The sequence below is a fragment of the Protopterus annectens genome, chromosome 1.part0, assembly GCF_019279795.1.
Source record: "Protopterus annectens isolate FY-2018-M chromosome 1.part0, PAN1.0, whole genome shotgun sequence".
Classification (NCBI taxonomy): Eukaryota; Metazoa; Chordata; order Ceratodontiformes; family Protopteridae; genus Protopterus; species Protopterus annectens.
The window spans coordinates 1,546,942,567-1,546,960,084 of NC_056725.1; the positions used below are offsets into that span (position 1 = coordinate 1,546,942,567).

A 17,518-nucleotide genomic window follows, 5' to 3' on the forward strand; every position below is an offset into this window, starting at 1 on the left:
CAACACATTTAACCATACAGTGCTAAATGGAGCAATTGGGCTAGGGTCTTCAATTGTTTCCTGAATCCTGAACCACATGTCTAGTAACTCCACACAGACCATAGTGCAAACATCTATTTCAGAAATCTCATCTCAGTTCCTGTATCAGCAGATGAACAATCCCATCTATTGAAGTTTTTCTAATTTTCTCAGTGAATCTGTAAAAAAACAGAAAAATACTTCAGACATTATGTTGGTTTAGACAGAAGGTAATAACCCGACTCTGGCAGAATCCAGCAGGCTCAAAGTATGTAAAATATTAAACAAAAATACAATGGATGCTGTCTGCAAGAGCAGATGGAAGAATTAAAGAGAGAGACAGACTGCTAGAATAGTCCCGGCATCTCACCAGTACATAACACAGAGCATGGTGAGCACATGGAGAAGGCCATACTCCAGTCCAGAGACTGACATTGTATCTCAGAGGTACCAGTGATTAATATTCACTGCTCCAGTTGATTATTATTAAAGGTTTTGCCTATTTTTAGATGTATTTATTAAGATTTATTCATATGTTGCTGACTGTTCAGTACAAAATCCAAAAGCACAATTAACCAGTTAGATTGAACTCTAAGATATACAGATCTGACGAAGATGATTTTTTAACTGTTTTAAATGATATATTTGGACTTAAACTAAACCATCCTGCATTTCACTAGTCTCTGTGTATTGTTATTAGCAGTAATTGTGCATTTTGACTTTACATAATGTCCTTGATTTTGCCCTGTCCTTCATAAAATGCTTTATTTTCTGGTATATCACTGAACATTACAGGAGTCACTAATGTCAAACAATACTTTTCACTTTTTAGAAAATGCATGCTGATGCAGATGTACTTGTTCCATTAACTTTTTATGTGAATTAGTGTTATATTTAAAAATTGTTCCTGATTTTTCGCCATTGTCCTCTCATTATTTTTGACTTCTTCCCGATTCTTGTGCAATGAAGTTGAGAGCTATGAAGTTATGACTTTACACACATTTGGGGAGTCTTGCTCAGGCCAACCCTTCACCTTCCATTTGTGAGTTGGACTATTGTGCTCAGTATGTGTAGTTATGTTTTTTATATGTATCATGGACATACTTCCAGATGTGTGCATACTGCCTAAGGCAACGTGGACATGCCTGGACTCCACAATGAGAACTCACCTTTCAATCTGTACCAGCAGGTACTTCCAGATCAGAGTCACTCAACACCTTCCCCTGAGATGGGTAAACCACTCTTAACTGCTCAGTCCTATCCTTTCAGACAACAACTCCAATACCCACACCCTGTAATCAAATCTGGGTCAAAATCAAGATAGTCGGGGTCAGACTATCAACTCCACTGAGGCCACCCTTTTTATTAAGTGTATTTTCTTTCCCTTGCAATCAGCTAGCAATCTTTTTCCTCACTTTGATCTCTCCTTGTAACAATGATAGTCATATAAGCACTTATATTATTAGAAGATGATGCATTCTACTGGGGCTCTCATTCACTGTAAGTGATCACAGGGAGTATGTCTTCTAAGTATCTCTGTTCTTGCAGTCACTACTTACAAACACTGTCACTTGGATGCTACTCACATGTGTATACGTAGCATACATAGTGTGCAATGTTGCATTCTCCCAAGCCTGGTTTTAGATGCAATATTAGATCCGACATCTGCTCTCTCTCTAATAAAAGACCTTGTCTATAGCCATTTCATCTCACATTCTCTACCTACCCCTCCTTTGCAGCAGCATGATTATGTCCAAGTGGCGGCATGTAATGAGGACATTGCAGTTTCACCTCTGCAGCAGCTTAACCAGGTCCATCCATCAACCTCCTATTTTGACCACACGTCCTCCGAAAGATATCCCCAGCCACCAGCAGGGATCATCTTGGGAAACATCTATGTCACTGCCCTCCCCCAAGAATAGGCACTCCCATCCTTCCCTGCTGCTCTGTCGGTCAGCTGAGCTGTTAACTGAACTCCAGTTGCCTTGTTCATAGTCACGATTGTATCCCTTTAATTCACTGGAGTGGTGTAGCTGCAGGTTTCATTGGTGTATAGTTTATATGTGGAGAATGAGCAGGTGGTACTACTGCATTTGTAGGTTTATACCTGCTCTGATGCATTTACATCTTTATGTTTATATGTGGGGAATGAACAGGTGGTACTTCTGCAGCTGCATGTTATAGCCTGCTCTTTTGCATTTACACCTTTAACGCAGACCTTCTTTGGATGACACTCAGAAGTAGTAAAATCTTTAAGTATCATGGAAAAATGATTTCTATTTGTCTTACTGGATACAAAGGTTCATAATGCAACAATTGTATTAACAGTGTTTAGCCTTTAATGATCTTTGCTTTTTTTGGTGTTTTCTTCCTAATACTGGTAGCATGACACAGAGCTCTGAAGACAAAGTTCAGTGGGATTCAGAATTTAAATACAGACACTAGGTTGTCTGAATCTGGGAAAGAAGAAATATCATAACAAATGTATCCAAGTGAAAGTAAAGATAAATGAATTCACTTTAGATGAAGACTTTTTCACTGTGATTTTATTTGTTGTTTATAGGCTGCTTTACATGTTTAGTTATTTATTCTCCTTATTCTGAGACACTAACAGCTGATTTTTCAAGCACTATTTAACCAGATGACCATGGAACAGGCCATTGTGTGTGCATATATGCTTTACATCATCAGTCTCAGGTCCACTGTATTACGTATGGAGGTACAGGTAGTCTTTTGCATGATACAAGTTGTGAGGGGATGCCCCCAAGAAACTCTTTTTTTTTTTTTTATTCTGAAAATTCTGTTTTAGACCTGTTAATTTTAAGAGCAAGTGCATTGACATTAAGGTCCTTTGCGTAGCTGTCTTAAGCCTCCTAGCAGACTGTTGATTAATCTGTGCAGGGTATTCATCTGAAAGCTTAATAATAAGTACAGACTTAAAGACTCTCTAAACTTTCTTAGAATGTCATCGCATTAAGTGCACATACATCTAATATTATAGAACTAGGTAGCTTTTTCAGGCAAAGAGTCTGAGAATTCAAACTACAGATGCAGTATAAGTCTTAACGTTAACTTCTCAAGGAATAAAATGTAACTGAAATCTGAACATCCTGTTTGCAGCCTAAATGAGTGGAGTTAATATTTAATACCTAATAACATGAACACAACCTCATCTACATTATTTATCTATGCCACAAATAATAATTATTTCTTGCTGCAGTGACAGTCTTCTATTTGTTATCATCAGTGCTTCTCATATATAGTTTGCTGGTAACCTGATTAAGTTTAGTTTAACAAGTCATGGTAACTATTTAGAAACCATTATTAGTAACTAAACGCATGTCATTTATTTAAGTAACTATACCATGTACACTAATATATTCTAACATAACTGCATATTTTGAGATTATTTCTTATTTGATTTACTGACTTGTCTATAAAACATTATCCATAGTTTTTTAGTGACATACTAGCTGCAGAAATTAGGCTATAAATAATCATTAGCTTCTGATGTTGCAAATACTGCTTGATTAATATCTAAAAATATTTGTTAAAGTGAAATCATAATAAAATATATTGATGGAGAAATGGACAAAGAATCAAAATTATTGCTCAGACAACTCAATAAGACTTGCTGAAGAGTGCTGGTAATTGTTTAAGAATACTTTTGATGGTTCATTTGAATGTCTTAAATGATTCCTGAAAATGGACACATTTTTTGATTTTAATAAGATTTTTCTTGTGGAAACTCCTAATATAGATTTAAAGATTATTCAGGATAGTTTTTCATGCACTTAGCATTTTTTATACTAAATTCTGGTGGGTGTACTATTCCTGTTCAAAACATAGAAGCTCTAAACACAACTCATCATACATTATCACAAAAGCCAGTAAAACAAATACACAAGCACACAAAATGCACAAATTCAAGCTAAATATGGTTTTGCAAAAATAAACACATAAACGAGTATAACAAATCCCCCCTTCCGTTCCCATGTTGGGAGCTTTGCTTGCACAACCTCTTCCTTTGTACATTCTTGTTCAGAAATCACTTCATTTTAATGAAAGATAAATCATTAAAAAATTGAAAAATTATATTTTTTGTAGGAGGTGCTGCCATATCTGGTTTTACATAAAATGTACATTTTCCGTCCGCATACATTGCTGCAGTTGGTAGCAAACAAAATCAAATCTCAAGCAAACATTTTCATCTTGAGTACCTGAGGAGACAGGAATTCTTACATACTAGGTTGAAAATGTGTTATTATTCAGCAGACATGTTCAAGTCTGAAACTCCATTAGATGCTTTCATAAGCAGGTATAGACTTTGAATTACATTTAGATGATGATTGATACTCTTGAAAGGAAACATGCAGAGGATCACCAAACACATTGCCACAGATTTCTAGAGGTTCTACTACACTGTTTCAAAATGCATAAGCTGTAAACACCCGCTCACATCTGCATAAAATATAGTAAGTCTATATAAGCAATAAAATATACGTCAGATCTACTAGACATTTGTGTGTAAATGATCAATATTCAGAAACATCTCTCACTTAGTTACATATTCTTACTCTGAGATCACTTCAACTCAAATAAGAGTGATCCCCATTAAATAATTAAGCAATAACCAATGAAGTGGTGTGGTATATTGAAGATTTACCCATGGTTGGCATGGTTTAATTAAATAAAGCCAACCGTGGGTTCAATATACCACAACCACGGAGTCAGTTATTGCTATTATGCAATCAGGTTGGGAGGGTGGCCTAATGGTTAAGGTGTTTGCCTTACAAACACAAGGTACAGGGTTTGAATCTTACAGGAGATAATTGGCTAGGCTTAAAATGGCTCATAAGGGCAGTTAGCCTAGTACTAACCTATGACATTATTTAAGAAAAAAATACTTTTCTTAAATAATGTCTTTGTATAACGGCACATTACTGTTCTTCCGCCGGTGTTGGTATACTGCTTCCTTGTGTTGTATTGCACATGCGTATGGGACTTGCATTCCCATGCATACCCAGTACATCAATGCTTTGAAACTTAAGCAATGGAAAAAAGAAAGTCTCCGTTGCTCCATTTTGTTTTTTTATTATACCAACGGAAAAAAGTTCAGGTGAGTGGACCTTTTTCCATTGGTATATTGTGGGATTTACAATGAGCACACTGGCCAATCAGCATGCATGTTTTGGAATATTAATGGGGGGTCATTGTATAATGAGCAATCATTCTCCTTGACCAGTCAGGTTCAGGGAATATTGAATAAGACTGCTTATAAAATACTACAAAATGCCGTAAAACAAAAACGAGGAAAACAACTTGAGTAAACACCACTCAAGCAGTTCAAAAATGAGGAGTACAGATTGGGCACATCACAGTACACAATTTGCAGAATATGGTGGAAGAAATGAGAGCAGTTTCAAATGTCTGAAAGTAACATGTAACAGCAGGTAGCCACTTCATAGGCATTCCTGTTCATTCTTTTGATGCACAAATTACTTATTGTAAAGATGTATTGAGCCATGATAAACATGGGCTCCTTAAAACCTATTTAATTTTTTTTCTTAAGAAGATGATAAAGTTATATCAGAATCTATTTAACTACCTATTGGTCCTTTGACTTTATAACAGTAGAAAGTACAATCAAATAACTTGAGTTGGATTCGAACTGATGAATTGGAAAATGCAAATTAGAAAAAATAATAATACAGTGACAAACAAACGAAAGAAAAGCAACTCCTCATTCATGACTATAGTACCTTTTTTGTATACTTCTAGTTAATACCCATAACTCGTTATGGCATCTAGACCTTTATGATGTCTGACTTTTTAATTAAGTGATTTACTGACTTATAATAGGCAGAATTAGAAAAGGCAAGGATTTATTAATAAAATGACACAAGACCATTAATCTAGTATGTCTCACAGCAGAAAAGTCTTGATTATCTTATGCTTTTTAAGTTGATTTTTCAGAAAATGCCCTGGAATAGAAGGATGTGTGTAGGCTTTAAAAGGTGCAATGTTCCACACTACACCACATAGGTGCTAACATGCTAAAGGTTTGCTTCCACTGTCTTTTTTTAATAAAGTCTAGGGCATACGTTTTGAATGGATGGATTATAATGTTGCCATGGTATACACAGCAAAACCTTGCATAAACATACCTGCAATTTAAAGCATGCGTATAATATTTTATGATGTGCATATTGAAGATCCCTGTAGAATAAGAGATTGCTTTAATCGATTTTATAATGCCTGTATCTTCATTTATGTCTGGTATATTACTTGTGTAAGATTCCACTAGTAGACTGTTCTCGCATGACTGTAACTTTGGTAACTAAACAAGTGTGTACATCAGAGCGTGCACTTGTGGCAAATGCAAAAGTGGGTTCAGAAAAGAGTGTTTATGGATGCATCCATGTTTTTTAATTGTTTTTAACTGCATTTAGTGTACTTATCATTTTTGTGATATTACTTTGGAAATGTATGTGCAGGATAAATGACAGTATTTTATTGATTTAATCAATATTGTCAGTTTGGGGTCATTTATTTTTTTATATTAGGGACTTGGTGTTACTTACTGGTTTTATTATTGTTCAACATACTAAGATACCCAATATAATTTATTACACTAATCAATCCTCAGACATTAGACTTCATTCAAAGGAATACATTTAGTCAGCATTAGTCAAATAATTGTGAGTGTTTGTAAAATTAGTACAGTCTGGAAATGTTGTGTATCATGTTAACTTCTCCAATTTAAACATTAAAATTATTTATTCAAAGTTATATGGCTTTGTAACTTGAAAGGCTGAGACTTCATGTGACATCTATGACAAATACTGAATCATGTATAGTCCACACTGAGAGATCCTGTAATTCAGTGATTTTCATACTATATATATATATATATATATATATATATATATATAAAATGTATTTATTTATTTATTTATTGGCATTTGATTAACAGGAAAGTCTGATTAGGTAAAAGCCCATTTTCAGTGGAGGCCTGGGGACAGAAGCTCCAAATTATTACAAAACATTTTATTTATTTATTTATTTGCAGTTGGTTTACCAGGATAGTCCATTGGGCCAAAAGAACCCGTTTTCAATGGAGTCCTGGGGAGAAAAGCTCCAATACAGACAAAAATTAGGTGCATACAAATATTAAAAAAATACAAAAAGATTGTACAGAGTAAAACATAAAACATTTAAGCTCACAATTCAAAAGCATTCGAATCAGTACAGTATGATGAGAATAAATGAGAGGTAGGAAAAAAGAAGGAGTAATGTGATATTCATCTAGAGGAGTTTTAAGAACAATAATTTTACAATTTTCAAAAATAAAACAAAAACATATACAGTTTAAATAATTATAACAAATTAGACATAATATGAAAACATTGGTTAAGAATCAATACATGTATATGACAAGCATTTAATGTTTAGAGAATTTTTAGACAGTTTGTAGACAAATTAAAGGTAAGTTAGTATAATACAAATAGGAATTGCAATGTGAAGTGAAGGAAAACAGGCTTATGGTATATTTAGAGAGAAAATCAGAGAAGTGAATTAGATAGTAGTAAGGAAGTAATTGAAGAAGGGAGAGAAATGAGGTATAAAGAATGAACAGGTACTTGTCCACATTTAGGGATATAGGTTATCCTAGTTTTAAGCAAGAAGAGAGACAGATTTTAGCTCAGAAGACTTTCAGAGTGGTTTTGAAAGATGGGAGGGAGGGTATAAACCTGATGGATACAGGTACGGAGTTCCAGGCCTTAGTAACCTTGTACGAGTATCGACAATACCCAGCAGATTTGCTAGGTTTATAGACAGACAAGAGTTTTTTATCACTGGATTGCAATAACAGAGTGGGAACATAGTTGTGCTGAATGTTTTTAATGCTGTACAGGCAGATGGATGCTGGATAATTTTATAGGTGGTAAGAAGTTGTGTATATGTTAGTTGATGTGGCAGTTCTAAACAATTTAGGTTTTTCAGTGTTATACAGCGGTGGGTTCTGAAAGGGGTATGTGATGCAAATTTAGCAACTTTGTTATAACATTATTCAAGTTTCAGTTTTTGTGAAGCATGGAGATTAGTAAGGATGGGAGCACCATAAAGAAGAGCCAGGAGGAGAAAAGTAGTGGCAAGTGTAGTTTTAGTTGCATCAAGAAGAAAGTTTTTGGTTCTGTAAAGCATCTATGGTTTTTGATGAGTTTTTCTTATGCAAGTTTGCATATGCAGGATGAATATCAGACCATCATCTACTATCACCCCTAATAATTTGCTATGAGAAGTGAATTCAATGGTTGTATTATCAGAGAGAGGACATTCATTTTTTCTTGAGAGAGGGATTTGGGGAAAAAGTAGTAGTTTGTTTTATTGGGGGAGTTGAGCATGAGTTGTGAGTTATGAACCTATGTTCCAGTGGTTATTAAAGCTTCCTGAGTAATTTTTTGAAGGTGTACCATGTTGTCAGATGTGCAAATGAGAGTGGAATCATCTGCATATTGTATTAGGGTGGAGTGTTGTGTGGCAATATAGAGACTGTTGGTAAAAATGTTAAAGAGGAGGGGACCAAGAATAAAGCCTTGTGGTACATTGGTGGTGACTGAAGATAAGGAAAGAATGTGAAGTGTCATTTTACTGACTGATACCTATTGGACACGTAGCTTTTTGAACCATAGAAGGGTGGCCTGAAATAGACCTAGTAAGGGCATTTATACTGTGACAAACTGTGTCAAAGGCTTTAGACAGGTTCAGAAATATGGAAGAGACTAGTTTGCCATTATATCTAGCTTTATTGACAGCATATGTATAGGTTAGAAGTGCAGTGCTAGTACTGTTGGATGGACAAAAGCCATGTTGTGTAGGGGATAGGAGATAGTCTAGCAATTGTTTTTGAATACATTTTCAAGTATTTTGATAAGGGTAGATAAGATTGCTATAGGTCGGAAGTTGTTCATGTCTGTTGAATGCCCTCTTTTATGCAGAAGGATAATGTGTGACTTTTTCCAGAGAGAGAGAGAGAGAGAGAGAAAACATGGGATTATTGGACTGACCTATTTATAAGGACTTAGACAGAATAGGCAATGCTATTGGCTGTTATTTTTAGGTACTCACTTGGAATGTCATGAGCTGAAGAAGAGGATAATTTAACTTTGTTCAAAAGTAGTTTTATATAGGATGCTTGCATAGGTTTGAAGGTGAAATTGGATGTGGTGATATGTGGCTGTTTGGCAGGGTTGGGATTAAATGTTGAGGAATCCTTGGTTATAAGAGTTGAACTGTTTTGTAGTTTTGAGTGGTGAGATTGGGAGAGGGGCTTGGGTTGAATTTCTGGCCGGGATGTAAGATTTCTTTAATGGATGTCCAAAATTTTTTAGAGTTGTCTTTAGCATTATTTTGAAAGTTATTATAGTATTGTTTTTTGTCTTCGGTTATTTGCTTTTTTAGTACGACTGCGAAGCATTCTGAAGTTTTCAAGATATTGGGGTGTTTTATATTTTTGCCATTCTTTCCATGCTTGAAAGCAGCTTTTGACTACTGAGCAGGGCCATTTCTCTATCATTTCAGCTTCTCAGTTATAGAAAATGATTTCCAGAGGAGTGGTAAATTACTGTGCTGGTTTGTATGTTTAAAAAGATTTTAAGATTCAATACAAACTGCAGACTGATTTATTATTCTCATTAATTAAACCACAAATGAAAACAGTAGAGTAAGAACCACAAAACAGTGACCCAAACAGAAGTAAAACAGCGTTTATTCCCCTGACGTCTTGGCTAATGCCTTCACAGAATACTGAACAAACTTCACACTCCGTATTTATAATACATTCATTCAATCAATTATCCAATAATCCTATAATTGAATTACTTTCAAGATTATTTAAAGCAAAACTCTCCAATTAAAATCTGCACTCATTCCTTGTGGTGCCAAAGTATCAAATTTTAAAATATAAACTGCGTCTTTATACAATAAAACATTTTTAATGTTTTTGTACAAATACTTATCTACAGCTTTAAAGATAGCTACTGCCATTAAATATTGCCTCTTAGCTCACTTTAAAGGATCTTCAGGTTCTTTGAACCAGCATTCAGGTGTGAATTTTTGCAGCCTCTAACAAAAAGCAGCCAGCACTCAAATGCTGAGGTCAAAATTGAAAAACACTTTATTATTGTAAAACATCCCAAATCAAAATTAACAAACTGGTTTCAGCATCATAGTGTCATTTGAGTGCTGGCTGGTTTTTATTAGAGGTTGGCTTGTTCCCTTTCTTGTGACGTTGTACCTGCAGTACGTGTGGAAGTCTTGCTTGGGTTTGTGAATTGTTGCAGTCCCAGAGACAGCAGACATACTTTTCTGGTGCCCCACTTTAGCATGATGCAATTTGACAACTCACCATTCACTAATATTTTAATTGACGCCTGTTTATCTACCTCCATAATATCCCAAACAAACATATCCTCATTGGCTATCTGGGCCACAGTCTCTAACAAAAACTTATCAATCAATGCTTTTTGTATATCCATTAACACATTTCTTATTTTTCCCCTGCGTAACTCTGCATTAATTCGACAAAATATTGCTGAAAGTGCCAGTAGTCCATTGATAACCTTCCCTTAACAAACCACATTAGCGAATCCCTGATCAACTGAACAACAGTTTCTTCAATCTAATAACCAAGACTCTGGCAAAAAATCCTTGCATCCATGTTAGACAGATATATAGGATGAAAATTCACGGGATTATTCTTATCTTCCTTATGTTTAGGAGCAACACAAATTGAGATCTGCCTTATTGACACAAGCATGTTTTTAATGTCCATGATCTCATTAAACAAATTGCACAACTCTGTCCAACTTTAAAACTACCAACTTATAAAAATTGATTGCCTACCCATCTGACCCTCCTGATTTCCTTCTCTTTAATTGTTTTATTGCATCTAAGACCTCATTCTGAGGGATTTTATCCTTATGCTTAACTATTTCATTGTCCACTGACACATTTCTGTTCCATGTCTAAAACAACATTACTTACATTGGAAACTCTACAGACAAAGTATCATAAAAATTTTTTAAATACCTTCATTGTTTCTATGTTCTACAAATGACTATCAGTTTGTTCAGCCTATATAGTCTTCTCTTTTCTCCGCTTTGTTGCTTTAACCTCCATACCAGCAAATTTATATTCACCTCCCCATTGACCCACTATTTATCTCTCCACCTGTACAGACCTGTCTCAGTCTGAGATGCTTTAAACCTTTTTAGCCTTCTTTTAGCTTCCATATGCACATCAGTTTGTCCACTTGATTTTCTCTTCTGGCTATCACCAACTGTCTTCTCAACTCCATTTCTCCCACGTTAATTATTTTCTGCAGTAGCCTCTGGTCATACCCCCAAAACTCCATAAAGTGCCCTCTGTACTGCCTTTATCCCATTCCATTCCCTTGTATACTCCAACTCTCTGTCTCTTCTTTTATCCTTTACCTCAACTTAGCCATGTTATGCATCTACTTCACTTTTCTACTTTTCCTCGAAATACTGGATTCCACCACCACCACCCTCCTTCTTGCCTGGTTCTTCTCTTGTACCTCTCAGTCCAGAACCATAACAGCACAAACTGTTAAACTTCTAGACTGATAACTTTATTTCCAAATGCCCTTCATATCCACAACCATCCCACTCCTATGAAGCTTGGCCTAACAGGCCTTTTAGGCAGATCCTACAGAACCATCTAAGCTCCCAGTTAGCAGTGAGTGTCTTCTAATATGGGCCCCTACCAGAGGATCTAGTTTTCACAAACTCAAAATTTATATGGTTGAGACAATATGATCAAGGTTTTGAAAATTCAAAGCTTTTGAATGGAGATCTTGGTATAGCGAGGAATGGGAAATTGATCCTTTTCCTGACTATAATTTGTTCTCGGGGTTGGATAAAGGTAGTTTTTTTTTGTTTTGTTTTGTTCTTATTTAAATGTTCAAGTTTTCGGAAACTTGATCTTAGGGTCTCTTTGATATTTTTTTTTTAGTTTCCAAAAGTCACTCATCTGACATAGACCCTCTGATAATGGTATCCATCAGTCCTGCACAGTAGCAACATTTTTGATTCCTCCCAGCATCTCTCCCATTAACCCCCATCAAGCCCTCCCCAGTAACATAGTAGCTCCTATCACATCCCTTTCCATATAAACCCTATCCTACAGCATATTGCTCTGATACTGGCCCCTATTCTGCCATCCCTTATGCTCCTTTTTTTAATTATACTCACCTATACTCTAACCAGCACACGTCCTGATCCTTGAACATCCCCTTACAGCATCATCCTTCCCCACTCAAGTAATATCCACATAAAAGACAGCAACCTGAAATGTCCTACTTCTGCACATCTATACAAGCCATTCACTCATCACGTACTTCACTTGTTCTCAGTTTCAAAGCCCTTTACATAAATTTTGAGCAGATCTGTCCCTCCCAAAGAACCGAATGAACATGACTATTTCCTTATGACTCCAAAACAGACTACCAGTCAGAAGCCATACCAGTGGAAGTCTGTCAGAAGTGCCCCTAACATACATGACTTGTATATCTTCATAACAACATTATATGTCCCCAAAGCAAGACATATTAACTATGTCTTTAATCTATTCCCTCTCATGCCCATATCAATTATACAGAAAAAAATAATTGTACGATTTTATTTTACCCAAACTACAAATGCAAAAAGTTGATGGTCAAACATCCAAAAATAGGAGGAGCATCATTAACGTTGCTGCCTTCTCCTACCTCCTGCAATACTTTATCAAATTAAGTCTTTTAAATTACTTAGAAAATTGCATATGAAATAAAAGAAACTAAAAACAACTGTAATGCAGCAGAATGGCCCTAACTGATGCCATTATCTCCATGTGTCTACTCATGGGCCTTATATGATAAATGAGTACCCTTTGTAGTCTTTCATAAGTCACTATAACCTGGCTCTAACTGGAACTACAAATGATACAAAGGCTGGAAAAGCAATTAAAGATTCCACCAACTTTGAATACAAATTTGCATGTGTACAATGAATAAATAAACTCAAAAGTGCCCTGTCCACTTGGATACCCTTCCCCAGCCCCCTATCCACCTGGATATCCTGCCCCAGCCCCCTAAGCACCTGGATACCCTGCCCCAGCCGATTATCCCTCTAAAATCTAACAAGATGCTGGACTTCAACACCTTCTTCCAAGCCTCTAATTCACACATTATCCATGCAGGCCTTATTATCTTGTTCTTCCTGGTGGGTTTTTAAAATTTCTCTAAAACTTTTAAACCAAATGGTGCCATTCTTCTGCTTCTGGACAAACCATACAGGCACCTTTGTTCTACCACTGTGCTCTCCAAATTCTTCCCTTATCTTGTTTGTTTCTGGATAAACCACAGCGTCTTCATGTTTCATGACTGACATTGATGGCCAGGGACTCAGGGTACACAAGATCGTATCAATTTTCCCTTCCATCACCAGACTTTCAAAATCCTTAATAGATATGGTCTCTAACTCCAAATATTGAAATGGGCTCCTATACATTTATTTACCCCTAATCTCTACTCAGAATAAAGACATAATATATAAGATATCAAGGTGTAGCAACCAAGGTAAGCTACTGACATGATTATAGTGCAACAGTGCCCCCAGCAAAGACTATCACCGGGATTCATGAAGCTTGCGCCAGGCGCCGGAGTAGCGTTGGTGATCTAATGCCAAATATGGCCACCGAGCGATTCAGGTATGAGCTGTTTCCACATGCACTACCAGTGTATGCCAGAGCTGCACAGCTCCCGGCAGATGTATGCTAATTACCCCATGTGCAGCAGTGTAGCATGCAAATGAAGGTATATAGTGATTCATGAAGTGGTGCAGGCGTAGCATAAGCATGAAGAAATGTAAACCAAAAAAAAATGGTTTACATGTTTTCAAACATAAAATCTGAGCCATGAAAGTGGACCAAACTTACATATTATAATGTTAATATATGCCAATGGCTAAATATATAGCCAATGGCATAAAAAACATGCACAACACATAAAAAATAATATTTAATGTCATGGCCACACTAATGCAAAGTAAAACTGTAGTGCATCGGTGCGCAAATGAGATCACAATGAAAATATATTTAGATGTCATAAAACTGCAATGTAACACAATTCATGAATTCCCCATAATAGTCAATGGCACTCATGCTACACCACAACTATGGCGCAAGGGTTGCTAAGGGTCTGTGACAGTGTTCTGCGTGGTAACTAGGAATTAGTAGTCAATGCTATGCAAATGAGCCAAGCAATACTGAATCACAAACTCCCCGCCGGCGTAAGGATGTACCACACGGCATAGCGGTACAACACCGAGGTGTGGTGGGAGGTAAACATGACATCAAGAGATGGGTGCACCAGCGTAGCTGTAAGCACATTGGAGCATTGCTAATCCGGGTTGCCTGTTGCTAAGCAAAGCCGCAGGATAGGGGTGTGGAAGTAGCCATAGCTTTGCTTAGCTGAGAACACACAAAGTAACCAAAAGTGCATGTGAACATGGATGAAAACGCACTCGAAACCCGGTAAATGGCTGTGCATGGCGTGCACCACAGCTGAAACAGGAAGGATACGGGAAGACAATAAGGAAATGCTGCAGCATGGTAATTGGAGTACAAATGAATAATTAACACCTAGGAACTCACAGTGGGTCATTGACAACAGCTAACAAGGCTGCTAGCAGCAACCTGCAGAACAGGAAAGGGGAGGTGCTGTACTGCAAAGAAAATAGAACTGTCACAGCAGAACAAAGTCAGCTTGCAGTAGATCAGCTACATAACACATTTTGCAACACAATCCTGGGTTGTGAAAGTACAAAACAAGAAAGCCGACAGCTGGATGCATGCCAGACAATGGGAGGGGAATCGGGTTGAAATGTGAAGTAAAGAACAATAGATGAATCATGGCAGCCAAGCGTAAGTCAACACCAAAGGCCCCACAATAGCAGTACCTGCTGTAAAACCCATAATTAAGATACCCTGCAGCTGGAATTGCACATACACACCCAATTACACTAGCATCATCTATTGCACAATAGTATAAGGTGTGAAAGCCCCACACACACACTTGTGTATTCCCAGACACTCTGCACCATTGGTGTATACAGATGGGGAACTTTTAATATGTACATGTTAGGGGTTGCCATAGCTTTGATTCACCAGCATGTGTTGGAGACTGATAGTGGTGTGGAGGATAATGCTGACAACCATCTCAGGCAATGGAGGAGGAGAAGAGTGTTCAGACCCAGGGTAACCTACCAGGGGCTACATGATCTGGAGATAGTAGAGCGTTACAGGGTGGACAGGGACACCATTCAGCAACTTGTTGAGCTGTGCCAGCCATGCCTCAGAGCCAGAAGTAACAGAGGGGAATCCATCCCAGTGGACATGAAGGTATGTGTAAGCTTGAGAATACTAGCCACAGGTACCTTCCAAAGGCCAACTGGGGATATCATGGGGATCTCACAGGCATCCGCATCCAGGGTACTCCACCGGTTCCTGGATGCCATGTTACCACATGCCAATAAGCACATATACTTCCCCCGAATGCAGGAGGAGTTGGCCAGCAATATGCATCTCTTCCACCATGTGGCAGACTACCTGGAGGTACTGGGTGCAATAGACTGCACGCACATACACATCAAGACACCACCCAGTGAGCAGGGTAGGAGCTACATAAACCGCAAGGGATACCACTCCATCAACTGCCAGGTCATGTGCAATGCCCAGGGCATTATCATGGATGTTTGTTCTGGCAGCCCTGGAAGCTATCGCGACTCCCACATCTGGCATGCCTCACAGCTGTATCAGGTATTTGCCAGGGGGGACATCCCATATGGCCACCTAGTGGGGGATGATGGCTATGCACTGGATCCATAGATGATGACTCCCATCAGAAATGTGCACACAGCCACACAAGAACGCCATAATGAGGCACACACAGAAACCAGAATCATCATAGAGCAAGTGTTTGGGATGCTGAAATTACGGTTCCGTTGCTTGGACATATCTGGTGGAGCCTTGCAGTACTCTCCAGGCACGTGTGGCCACATCTTCATTGTATGTGCCATGCTACATAATATGATCCTGTGGAAACAGCTGCAGTAGGGACAGAATGGTGAAGGCCCTCACAGCCCACCACCATTGCCAAAGGCCCCACAGGCACAGAGGGACTCAGACCACGAACACTATGTGCCAGCCCCAGTAGGCAGACAGAGGCATGCCCAGTATGCTCATGCCTTGGCAAAGAGGGAACGTATAACACACACACTGACAGTTTAAGCACTTATGGACTGACATCCTTCTCCACCTGCACACACAGCAAACATGGATGGCACACACACATGACCACCTGTAAATTGTCATGTATAGGTGGTCTACTGTGTGCATCCTACATAGGTAGCCCTCAACTATTGTACACACAACTGCCATTGGCACAAGGTAAGTCAATACCTGAACAGTAAATTAAGCTATCAGTATGTGTCCATACTGTATGTATAGGTTCATAGATACATAGGTAGGTACCTGCCTAACTGTCCAAGGCCACTCATAAGCATAGCCAAATGGTGTCTGCTGTTGCCACACCATTGATTAACTAACTGAAGAAGCGCGAGGTTTAAAATCCCAATGTTAAGGGACATTTAGTCAGTGCTTCTGGTGTTGCAGTTCAGGTAGGTTACTGTGTGTAAGTGTGTTTCTGAGGGCTGTAGTGTGTGTAGGTGTGTGTTCTGAGTGTGATGTGTGTTCCTGGGGGACTGTAATGTGTGAGTTTGCTTTGTGCGTCTGTGTGATCTAGGAGGTAGAATATTAAAGTAGGGGGGTGTGGGAGGCACAGACACCCACATGGGGTGTAGGGGGGCTTGCCCACCTGCTCATACTTAGTGTAGGATGGTTTGTTTGGATGTGGTGGGTAGCAGTGTGTCTGTGTGTGCAGGTGTGTGTTCCATGTTTGTGTTACTTTTGCAAGTTACTGTCGCTGTCGGTAATGTGGGGTATGGGAGTCTGGGCCCAGTACTGTGGGCGTCGGAGTTGTGTGGTTTCTGGATTCCATAGGTATCCCATATACAGCAGTTGAAGTGTTCATATATGAGTTAGCAATCACACATTCCACCACGACCAAACTTTATGAACAAAGGATATGGAGAGTATATGCCTATACACTATTACAAATATGTGCTATGGACATGAGCCAAGAGGGTCAGTCACCAACACAACTCCAATGACTGCAAATACCTATGACAAAAATACACAGCTTTCATGTAGCAACACTTTATTACATTCCAATGTATTGCCAAAAGGATTCAAGGACTAACATCACCTGCATGCTATACAGGGACCAATTAACAGTGCCTTAATGAATCAGCCTGCAATTACCATAGTATTAGTCTATTAAAGGATAGGTGATCAAATAGGGAAGGAACCCTCATGC

General features: G+C 38.1%; 1 protein-coding gene across 3 annotated transcripts in view; it reads right to left on the bottom strand.

The window, feature by feature from the left end:
• TMPRSS6 (transmembrane serine protease 6) overlaps positions 1–17,518 on the bottom strand; it is a 1,200,807-nt gene that overhangs the window by 872,102 nt on the left and 311,187 nt on the right. The gene's annotated exons all lie outside the window — the stretch shown is intronic.